Consider the following 12,777-nt stretch of genomic DNA (forward strand, 5'->3'; position numbering starts at 1 on the left):
AATTTGTTAATTTTATGCTTCTTACAGCAAAAAAAAGACATAATCCCTCTGCCTTTGGGGGTTAACAGAACCCTTGTAACCATGGAAATGTAAAGAGCTAGTCAGAGCCCAACATCAAACTAACAGAGGTGCTGAGAGACAGAAAATAGATTTATGATGAATTTGCTACACATGAAAGCTAGCTGAATCTGTACCAACTGCATTAACAACACAGAAAGCAAAGTCCACAGAGCCTTTTGAATGCTTAAAAGCATATAGCATGTACTACAGCTTCTCACTGAAAATAGAGGGAAATGCCTTTAAAGGTTTGTTTTTAAAAGCACTGAGTGCATCTGAACTAGTTTAAAAGCAGAGACAAAATGAGGTAAAAATGGCTACTATGTGAATAGGAACAGTGACGATATGCATGGAAAGACTAAAAAAGGCCCCATTGAAGAAGGGTTTTCTTAGACTAAGACTGTAGTTACGGAGATTACGCAACTAATGGCCAGTGACATCTGTGTTAGCATCACCAAGAATGTTTTCTCATCACCTGGAGAAAGCCCCAAATTCAACAGACACAGAAATAGTCAAGACAAGCAATCACTCAGCCGATGATTTATTGACCAAACTATCTGCCTTATAATAATAAGGCGTGTGTATATTTAACTGCCTTCTCTGTGACAGGCCAAACCCACAAAACGTCGTTTAACCAGTCACAAATACAGTCCTTAAACACAGTCCCTCTCAAAAAGAGACACCTTTGGAAAAAAGGAAAACATGTATTCCTTGTTATAATAAGCAAGCTATGACCAAAGGCAGAAGAAAAATCTTTTCAGTTAATACATCTCAACAAATTACATCTACTTGAAAAATAAAATGATGGATACACACAGCAAAAAAATACAACATATGTGCACATTACCTACATACGTACACAAGAGTGTGATGACTCAAAAGAGCCAAAATGTGTCAGCATGGTCAAATGGATATTCTCCCACTTTTACAGCATTAGCATCATTAGACAAACTGATCAGACCTCTCTCTTTGCCTGTCTTCTTTTCTTTAGCCCAGTGGTAACTACAGCATCAGAACTCTTACAGTTGCCCCCCTGGGTTCAGGAAGGCGAAGCTTACCTCCCAGCCAGCAGTATTTCTGAGGCACAGTAATTTATATGCCCAGAAGATCCAAATGACAATACCATGCTTCCTAAAATGAGCTCAGCACAGACTTCAATATAAGCTTTAAAATCGTGTAATGAAGGCATATGGATCCACAAGGCTTAACACCCTTAAGGAAAACCTGGTTTGCCCTTTCTTTTCTGTCAGTCCACAGGATTCTATATAGCATGTAAGATGTGTCAGCTTTACTTTCCCAGGAACAAGAAAAGAATACAAGTTCTGCAGACTTTTGTGATAAACATAATTTTCTCATCTCCTTTGTCCAGTTATGTATTTGTTTCAATGGAAGCAAAGCTCGGGCCCTTAGGTCATAAATATATTGTAGATTTCTCACAGCACAACTGTGCTGACCAGGGTTGTAAATAGTTGAGATATAATTTAAATACAATTCTACCAGTCATTGCACTTGCAAAAAAAAAATTAGTAAAATGCCTTAGACAAGAATCTGAGTTATATAACTGAGTTATAACTCAGTACAAGATTAGGACTAATTGTATGGCAAAAATAAAGAGATCTGGGCCTGTGTTAGCTGAATGAAATACACATTCACTATTTCTCACATCTATCACCTGTTGTTTCACCATACTACCATCTGTTTTCCCTATTTACCACAATTATTTTTCACGTATTCATAAAATTTTAAATTTAGGATCAGGTTAATGCCATGAAAAATGAAGTTACTGTTTGGACAATGTTTTCTTGCAATTTCTTTGCCATCTTATTTGAATCTTCAGTTTCAGAGCTACTTTGCATACCTTTGCAGATATGTTCAGTTAAGGGTACATTAATTACATTACTTATTTTAAATTTCATTATTATGTCTCTGGAAATCTCCAAATCCTATACTTAAACTATGATATTTTAACCAGGATAAAATTTGAAGAAATACCATTGTTCCATGCTTGAAATGAATTATACAGATAAAATTCTATGCATTATGGGCTTTCAATAAAATAGCAGTTTCCAAGTGCTTAATTTTTAAATTTTTTTTTTTAATTGGAATGGGTTCCTATGCTGCTTAAACACTTTTGAAAATATTACCTCTCTTGTCTGTTTTGCTGGTATGGTATCTGGCATGCGAGAACCCACTCCTAATAAGAGTTACTACTGCACTATACTAATTACTACAATACCAGTAATATATTAGAAGTATTACATAAAAAATACAGTTTATTACAAAATCCAAATTAATTCCATAGGGTTACAGGAGACGTAACTTATAGCAGAATGCACTTCTAGTGTTCCAAGAGAATCTTGGCTACACTTCATATTTCCATTTTGTATATGATGAATTTTTTTTTTGAGTCCTATTTGGGAACTCACTAATTCAATATTGATAAGAAATCCCAAATGAAATAGGTAGAAATGTTTGAACAGAGGCCAAGTAATAGAAGTCTGTTTTTTACATTAGTGGCAAAACCTTCATACTGGCTAATTAATATAATTACTGATTATCTTAAATTATTATTTGTGGCGTTTTAGCCTTTTATCCTCTGAACCTCAAGCTAGTACCTAAAATCAAAACCAAAAAGGCAACATGAAAAAAAGAATTATGTGTACCATAACGCAACACTGGCAAAAAGAGCATGACAATGATTTGCATTTTTATGCTGTATTTCAGTGGAGAATCTTGAGAGACTTTAAAAATATTTAAAAGGATGCTTTGAAGCAATACCCAAAGTAATATTATTCCTATTTAACTACAAATAAACAAAAGGTCAGAGACCCAGATTCAGAAATGTTTAAGTAATAATTCACTTTGAAAAGAAAGGATTTGGTCTGAAGTTATTTCACTAGTCTGTGGAACTCTTCTTCTGCATCCTATGCATGTGATTGGCCTATAACTTTTAGCATGGATAGTGAATATTTGTTTACTAAATAGGTATGTACTACTAAAATACAAAAGGAGCCTCACTGTGCATTGACAAGCTAGGAGCACTGGCAATCTTTCGGCTCTTCTTGTGGACTGCATTTCATTACTCACTAATAACTTGATCTACATACTTACAGATACAGTCTTTGGACTGAACAACAGCTTTGCATCCAGTTCCCAATACAGCACATAAAACCCCGAAAGAAACACAGAAGAACATTTCCTTCTTTCATCAAAGACCTGATGCAAAGATCACTTAGGGAAGTCTTTCAACTGACTTAATGACACGTAGATCAGATTTCTAAAAAGCAGGCATTCAATTCATGATTTTAGCAAAGTGCATGGTTTAATAAATATATTTATCCATCTTTGCTAATCCTTTAATGCTTGGCATTTATACATGCAGTATATCTTCAATTTTTTTTTCATAGATTTTGTAGTCATGTAACCAATAGCTGATACTAAACTATAAACAATGCATTAGAGAGGAGTCATTAAAATCTGAAGTAAAAGGAGCCTGATGAAACTGTACTTTTAGTAGTTACATTATATTTAAGTAAAATTATACTAGGCATGATATAGGTCTTATTTATGACAGGCTTAGCATTTTCCAAGACAAAATTCAAAGAATTGTGTAGGAAAAACTGCACACTACTTTATGCCATCAACATAATCAAGTACGACACAACATAAGGATTACGGGAGCAAATCCAAGGAAATTCAAAATAATTGGCTACCCCACGCTGCTACTTCCAACTTCGCATTTGAATTAATTAAAAGATCAAGTCTAATATAACAGTAGAAAACCACATACCTAAAAGTATGATTACTCTCCTAAAAAGTCAGAGAAGACTTTTAGCATAGAAAAGAGTTCTAGGTATCATACCAACTTTGAAACGGAGGCAGGCTCAGCTTGGTTCAGCACTCTGACTGAGACAGCCCACAGGAGGAGCATCTGAAGAACCACTGAATAGGATTTTATTTTGCTTGGTGTTGCAAGTTTGTCATTAAGTTGTTAAGTGTCCCCTGTAATCTCATGCATTGCTTCTCAATCTCTGGTCCGTATGTTGATCCATAGGACACCTGAAGATAATATGAACCTTTGAAATAAATATAGACAACTTCCCACATATCCAAGCAAGCAAAGAAGTGGCAGGAAAAATAAACATAGTAAATGAATATGCAGAGTATCTTAAATTTCATTAGCTTGTGATAATCACTGAAGTAATACTGGACAAGAAGTGCAACTGACCACTGGCATTTTTTTATTTAAAAAAAGCAGGTTTTTGTTTGCTTATTAAAATGTGTTGATTAGCCTATCCTTGAGAAATCTGTAGCACTCAGAGCAAGCCCTAACCATCTGCTTACACTGTACCACCTGCACTGCCCTGGGCCCGTGAGGCAGCCTCCCTCCTGGCCCCTTATTTATCTGGCAACAATGAACATTTTAGTCATGTTCCCTCCACTCACTCTGACAGACTCCATGTTCAAGCTGCATTACCGCACTTTCAAGAAACTTCAACAGGACTGACTTAAGAACAGTATGAATATTATCCAGACCAGTCCTCCTGTTCCCTTCTTTGCTTGTCTCCAAATGTGTTCATGGATAAGTGGATAGGTCTATGCTATGTCTAAGATGAACAGTATAACAGGTCACTTTCATGCTCTTTCTGATCCCACAATGTTGAAGAGTGTATTTTTGCTCTTCATGCTGTCTCAGAACCAGTGTTTTCTTTAGAAGTTAAAAGAAAAAATAATTGCTTGCAAAGAATAGAAAAAGAATTTCTATTAGTAGAAATCATTCTATAAAGGGCCTAATTTTCAGGTTTGTGGCCACATATGGAAATATAAACATCAGATGGATATCAAAGAAGTGCAAACACAATAATAGTTAAAATTCATGCCACTCCCTGTGACACGTACATAATTAATAATCAGATTTCTGAAGTCACTGAAGTGGGTGTGGAGAGGGCGGGACCTGTATCAGATGTGGTAGCTTTGCTTCAAGTATAAATTTACTGCAACAAAATAAGGTCAAGACTCACGGCAAACTTAATTTCATGTGACCTGCAGACTCAGCAGTAAAAAGCAGGCTGGAACTCTGGGATCCCTCTTCAAGATAGGTCAGTCCAGATCATTCTGGGGCTGCAGTTGTTTGGGCAGCAGAAATGAATGGCCAATGCACTTCCAGCATGAAAGTGGAGCTGAACAACTGTGTGAACGCACTATGAGTCATATAATGCAGGACCTCCTGGCTACCACTAATGGTGAAGAAGTGGAGATTAAAGTCCCCTTGTTTTCCTTCATTAAAACCCTCCCATTAAAACCCAAGAGTTTGTAGCAACAGTCCTGGTAAGAATCCATTTAGTATGACATTGGTGCTTAAGATTTCAACAGCCAAGGTCAGCTAAACATGCAAAACAGAACGGATGCCAGTTCACTCATACGTGAAATAAAATGTGCAAAGAAAAGTAGCTTTCTACCTTTCCTAGCCAAGTTTTGCTGCTGAAAAAGGGTCTTACTACCCTTACAGCAACTGCACTCATCAGTGTGACATTCTGGTACTTCACAGATTCAGTTCCCGCTCTTCACATACTCCACTGCATAGCTCCTGAGTGTGCAAGTCAGGCAACTACCTCAGGGTTCAAGGGCTGGCGAGGCCCAGGGGTGGTCTATGAAGATGGGGGAAGACAGGGAAAAGCATTGCAAGCTGGCTGGGCAGGTAGCTCCACTTCATATTGTGTACAAGGGTTCAGTGCCTACCAGACCTCAACAGTGGCCATATTTTGTCCTTCTCATCAGTTTTTTTCTCAAACATCTTCAGGACCAGGTGTCTATAACTTCTGTCATGAGTATTTTGTCATTTTTTTAGAGCTGACTGGGAGTTAAAATCCACAAAGATGGAAAAGACTTTCCTCTCTGCATGAACGGATAGATGAAATCCTAGGACCTTATGGCAACAGGCAAACTACTTGATAATTGCTAGATTTTGGAATTAGGTTGTAGCTTGGCATCCATTTCATACTTACACAATGTAAATATTTCCAAGTGGATCTAAATCATGTATGTAAGCTTGTCTTTGCATATAATTAATTAACACATACAGTCTTTTCTGATATTTGTGCTAGTTGTTGGAATTTATCCCCAACATACGTTACTATGGATTCCTTTTTGTTGCCTTTTTCAGTCGCTGAAATGGCACATCCATTTTATGGCATATGCTGTATATATATATTTTGATCACATCATAGCAAAACATTCCTGTGAACTAACTTTAATGTTGTTGATACATTGACCTTTTTTTTTAATATGAAATGGACAGAAAATGTACATGGGAAAAGACAACACACTAAGATGGAGTATGAATGACTGAGCACAACTATGAGAATAGATTTTACAGGATTATGTTAAGTATCCTTTAGATTGTAAAGATGTCAGCTAACGTAAAACTCTAATGTACCAGCTGCTGTCCAAATAGATCACAAAATGAAAGTCCCCATGCTGAGCAGGGCTTAAAATAGAGCTGCTGATGAGTAAGATGGTATCTCTTACATAAACTTCACATTTCAAGCACTAAGACTTTTCATGGTCAAATGTTCCTGGGGTTGTTATTTTCCATGAAAAATCTGCAGCAGAACAAAAGCACCAAGTTGTTTGACTTTTCAGGCTTTAAAATGCAGTTGTTATTTTCATGCCACACAGAAACTCCCTTCTGGTCTGCTTTGTGATTCATGTGTTTGGCTGAATAACTTTCCTGGAACTCAGAAGAAGAGGGAAACCTTCCCTAAGTACTTCCTGTCTTTCTACATGTAGTAATAACAAGACAGAGTCCTCCCACCTTTCCCATTTACAACACGCCAGGCGCACCTACTGGCTGATATACCCATAAGCCTCAGAAACAGTCTACTTTCGCTCTGGTTTTAAAACAGCATGCATTTTCTTTGGCAACAAAAATGTTGTTTCTCTAACATTAATAGGTATCAAAGCAGTATCAATAGACTACTTAACTGTCTGTAGGCAATGGAGAAATCATAGCTCACTGTGAACAAAAGATGCATTGCTATTTCTCTTTAGAAGATGGTTCCTGTCTACAGCTAATCACAATGCTGAAAGCATGTAACCTTAAAACACTGTCAGGAGTACAGAAACATGTAATATTGAAGGGAAGTACAACCTGTGTCATGTGCTTAACCTTGCAGACCTTACTCCAAATGCCTAATGGAATCAGTATGAAATCGATGTCAAATTTTGACTGTGTAAGAATTAAGTACAAACTTCAGAATAAGTTCTAGTATATTTACAAGATGAAATGCCAAAAAAAAAAAAAAAAAAAAAAAAAAAAATCACTGCCCCACTGTCATGTTACAGCCTGTCAGTCTGGAAATCCTAAAGGAATGGATTCAAATTACACCATCCTCTAATAAAACCATGGATTGTTAAATGATCTGCTTTTATTAGAGCTAGCAGTACTAACTGAAAATAGAATCAGCCCCTAGTTTTTAAACATTTCATAGCTTCTTTTCAGAATATGATTCCTAAGCATCATATTTTCCTTGTATTTGGAAAAGAGCTGAAAAGTTTTGTGTAACTGATACGAAAAAATAACCAGAGGTGCTGAGTGGCTTACCAAACTCTTTAGAAGGCTGCCAGCGAGGTACTCCAGTTCTAATTGTGGCTTTGCATCTGACTTAGTATGTGGGTGTAACCCTGGCCAACTCATTTAATCTCCAGGCCTGTTTTTCCAATCTGTAAAAGGGGTGATATTATACTTATTTAATTAATACAGTCTGTAGCTGTTAATTAGTTTAAAAAAATTACTCTCCAAATATTAACATGACATTTACAATTCCAGCTATCCCTTTCTGTTCAACTGATTATTCTTCCTACTTACCCCTTAAACTAACCAAATCAAGGCTGGTTCAAAAGCTTTCTCTGTTCATTTCATTACGAAAAGGAAGATCTTGTTGCTTTTTCCCCTCTCTTATTCTTACCCTCATTTCAAGTCAAAGCTGCATATGTACTGCCTTGCTCTGGCTATTCTGTGAAACTTATCTTACAGGTTTGACAGATTTTACTATTCTTAAATGAAGCTTTATTTCAATAATAAATTAAGCTTTACCCTATGCCATAGGACTATTGTTACTCTCCTGAAATGCAGCAACTAATACCTAACAGATTTTTTTCAGTGTTCTAAGACAAAGGTTATCCTTCTCATATCAGTGTGCAAGTGAAGCTGCCACCACTATTACAAGGATGCAAGACAGATAAGAAAAAAAAAAGAGCTAGAAAAGCTATAGCTTTCCCTGCTAGTAAGAAACAGATGAGTCTTAGTCAAAGATGCAGTTGCCAACACACCATACAAAATTGTAACACCCCCTCCCAAGAAAAGGCAGTAAAACTCCATCCTGGATCTTAGTGTTCTCAACAAATCTTGAAGAAATGCAGCCAGCAATTTCAAGGGTGTCTTTGGTCTAATTCTCTTAACAAAATGGTTTCCAAAATTTTTATTTTTTCTTTTTTGGCGGGGGAGGCAAGAATCTCACACCAGCTAACTCTAAGTTTATACATGATGCACACAAAAAAAGAAAGTAATATGGTGTTGAATAAAAATTAGTCAAAGAATGGATACAGATTTTTTTTATCAACAAATAAGGTAAAAAAAACTTTAGTAAATATTTTTATAAGATTTTAGAAAAATGCAAAAAAAAGCAGGAAGTCCCTAATGGAAGAATGTTGTTATCTGAAAAGGCTGTAACCTTCAAGATTTTAAATTTAAAATATTTTATTCACTAGAATTTTATTAACGTATTTAAAATTTACTGTCTCTCCTTCAAGTTCAGACTTCCAGTCTCTGCAAAGCTAATTAAATTCCATATATTTTTAATAAAGTAAAAACTCTGAAAGTGCTTCAACCTCCATTAAGTTTGAATCCAGATAAAGATAGAAATTCTTCCTCTTGAGCCTTCCATAAAGATTGAAATAATATTGCAGAGAAGTACTTAGAATTTCTTCACTCCCTGGCTTTAGCCTCATTTTCCTCATTAGATTCTTCTTCCTGTTCTTGTTATGCTGCCAGATATTGGATTGCCAACTCTTGTGAGTTCCTATTGAGTCTCAGAATATTAATTGGTGTTCTTAGAGACCACAGGGCTGAAATCAATGGATTGTATAAGAATCTTCTCTTTTTCTGAAACAAGCTTCTAGCCCTTGAAATTATGACAAACGTTGTGAGGATGAAGAATGGATTTTAAAAAGCTTAGAAGGAAGCAGGCACATGACAAAGTCAACATTTATTGCTTTATATCGTGGTAGGAGTAAGCACACACTCTTTAAAGTAACAAGTGTTTATACAAACAAAAGCAGAAAAAACTAGTATTCCCCTGGCTTAGGTGTTGTAATATCTCAAGAATGTGAAGAACCCTGAAAAGAATGAGTAAGCAATAGCTCATTAAGACAAAACTTTGGTTTTGAAGAGGTTTCAGCCAGCCACACATGAACTGTGACAGACTATAGTAAACAGACCACGACTGTGGTTTTTTTTGCATCAGTCTGCAAACAGTATCAAGCCATAGTTTCCAGTTTCTTCTGCCCCTCTAACTGGGTTGAAGCATGGCATCAGCTTTGTGTAATAGGGTGAGAAATATGGCTCAGTATGTCTCTGGGTTTTTTATAGTATAGACAGAACAAGAAATCCAGGTATTCAAATTAGGCAACCCCCCAAAAAGCCCCAGCTATAACTTCTCCTGCTGCAGGTAAGATCATAGCTTGTATGTCAAGAGTCAAATGGAGGAAGAGACAGGGTAAAGAGGTAAGACAGGCAAGTTAATATTGCATGTCTGAAAACCTATAAACAAAAAGCAGCTGTTTAAAATGCTGTAAAGCAGCTGGATCCACACAGTTAGGTACTCAAATATATAGCACATCTTGGACATACTTTGGAAGACAAAAATTAAACATGTAAAATACTCTCTCCAAACTATTTTACAAAAACTCACACTACAAAGAGTCACAGATTTGTGTCCCTCCATATCTCTAACTAGGGTCACGATTCACATTTCAGAGAAAACAAAACTAAAACATCAAAGGACTAACTTGGCAGATTACTTCTGAGCATCTGTTGTTGTTCCAGAAGGCAACCCCCCAAAAAGCCCCAAAGAAAATACCCATTTTTGGGTTATCGTTTGAGAAACTAGACTCCTTTTTTGTGCACATAATTAGATAGATGAAAAAAAATAATGAAAATTGAAGATTTTAAAGTGAAACCACTGACACATAGCCTTATTATACCTTAGGTAGGCTGCATTTAATGAAGATCATACCTGCCACTCTTCTTGACACAAAGTCAAAACCCTAAGACCAGGAAAGTGGCTACTGTAGCATTCAAATGTGAATACAGTAAAGAAAATCAATCAGTTAGAACATAGTCTAGTTGTTCCAGTGTCCTACCAATAAGACACGATTTTCAGTACAATCACCACAAAGCACACTCTCTTCCTGTTTTTAAATCATAATTGTAAGCCAGAAATGAGTCTAAATTCTTGTGTTTAAACATGGTGTAACCATTAACATATTAACATAGTTATGGAGGCAGCTAAATTTCTGCATAAGACCTAAAAAACCATAAAATCTGAAAATTAATCGGGTCAGAGTTGATTTGATGAGGAAATGCTTTCGCTATTGTATCAGACATGCCTGTGCACAGTACCCTGAGCAGAGCACACAGCTGAGCCAGTCATTCTAGCAGCTTCCACAATTTGCGGTGTGCTCTGTTTCAAGTGCTCCTTCAAGTACCACCCTTCAAGGAGAAAGTGTTCTACCTTTGCTTAAGCCTAAGCAACTTCTATTTGCTTTTTGTGTTTAGAAGTGTGTGGTAGAAGGGTGATGCAAACTCTTCTCTGGCAACAGTAGCTGAACTCAGGTCTCATTAAACTTCAAACTGTCATTTCTTAGCTCTTCAGTGATAAACTATGCACCCTTAGAATTTTAAGTTATAATAGTCACCTACAAGATGTGTTACTGACCTACGGAGAACATTCCCTGTGCTGAACTTAAAGAGAAAACCTATTTTAAAGGAAGTCACAGAACAGGATTGATATGTATCATCATATGCTGAAAATCAGAATTTGATTAACCAGATGCTGTTATTTTCTTTAGTATCTCATGAATAGAAACTGCAGTATAAAAACAATTCAAAACAATCATTTACTGGGAAATATGACATATGGCCTGCTAAGCTGCTTTGCTACAGAAATAGCTAAAGATCATTACTCTTGGCACCATTCCCTACAACCGTCACTGGGCTCATTAAAACAGACAGTATGTGATTGAGTCCAAAAGGAAGATAATTTCTACAGGTGGGTAGAAACAATGATGAAAACTACAAAGACTTGTGAGAAAGAAGTAGTCAAGGAGACTTCTCCACCTCCATAACTTCTGTGCGCTAAAACAAACCAAAGCAGCACCACTAAAACAGTTGCTGAAAAGAAAAAAAAAAAAAAAAAAAAGATGCATTGTCTCCTCTTTCTTCATGGTATGCATTTCCATCTTCCTAATGCATGGTATTTCATCTAACTTGTTCTGCTGGAGGGATTTTCCTTTAGTAGGAATATCCTGATGTGAACAGGAACAGGAAGTTTGCATCCAGCAGGGGCCACTTGTTGCCTGTGTTTAGTCCCAATCCAACTAGGTGGAAAGCAAACCTTAACGCTGTCATAGGATGAGTTCACGTTCTGTGACAGTGGATTGGAATAGCCACAACCACGCTGTGGTGTGATAATGCTGCAATCCAAGCTTCTCCGGTAATGTTATGCTAATAAATGTAAACCAAACATTTGTGATGTGACATCACAGGACAGGAAATGTTAAGACAATTATAACCTGGCAATGATAATCTGATGTAGCAATAATACAATCACATCTAAAAAATGTTTTCATTTGAAAGCAGCTATGCTGCGCTTATGTTCTTGCAACACATCCTCTTTACATGCCAGCACTGTTGCGCGGATTATCTAAATTTAGACTGCAACATGGTGCAGTAGATGGCTTTACTATGTTCCATCACTGCCCTTTTTCATATGCTGAATAAAATTACTGCTGCTTACAGCATCAGCATTACATGATCACATTGGGAGATGACGGTGCATTTATGGTAGTGAAGCTGACGGCAGCACCTCATGTGCTTCTGAGGCATTCTGAAGGGTGCTGCGAGGCTACTGAGGACTCAAAAAACAGTGCCTTTACTGACATGATATTGTGTACGGGCAAACATACGTACAGCACATGAGGCAGACGCAAGGCTGGGATTTGCTATGGCAGGTTGGCAGCATCAGGAGTGACGCTGCAGCCCGTGGATGCAGCTGAGGCAGCGGTGGGCTAAAAGCCACACGCTGTCACAAGGCAACGATGGTAAGGCCATGCCAGGGAAGAGCGAGGTCAGGGAGCCCATACCAGCGCGGCAAGGCCAGGCAACATGGCCCCCGGCCGGCTGAAGGGAGCCCCCGGCTCCCCCAGGTGACCAGGGAGGCGAGCAGGGCTGTGGCCCCACGCCGGGCCCAGCATCGGCCCCGCGGCTTTGCCACTGAAGGAAGCGAGGCGAGGCCTAAGCGCAGGCGGCCACCTTGCCGCCTAGGGCAGTGCCGTCACGGCTGCTGCGCTGACCTTAAGGCCTCAATAGGTGACGTCACGGCCCAGGCCGATGTCACACGAATGACGCAGAAGCACAGGCGAACCCCAGCGGCAGCACCA

The sequence above is a fragment of the Egretta garzetta genome, unplaced genomic scaffold, assembly GCF_000687185.1.
Source record: "Egretta garzetta isolate BGI_Z169 unplaced genomic scaffold, ASM68718v1 scaffold573, whole genome shotgun sequence".
NCBI lineage: Eukaryota > Metazoa > Chordata > Aves > Pelecaniformes > Ardeidae > Egretta > Egretta garzetta.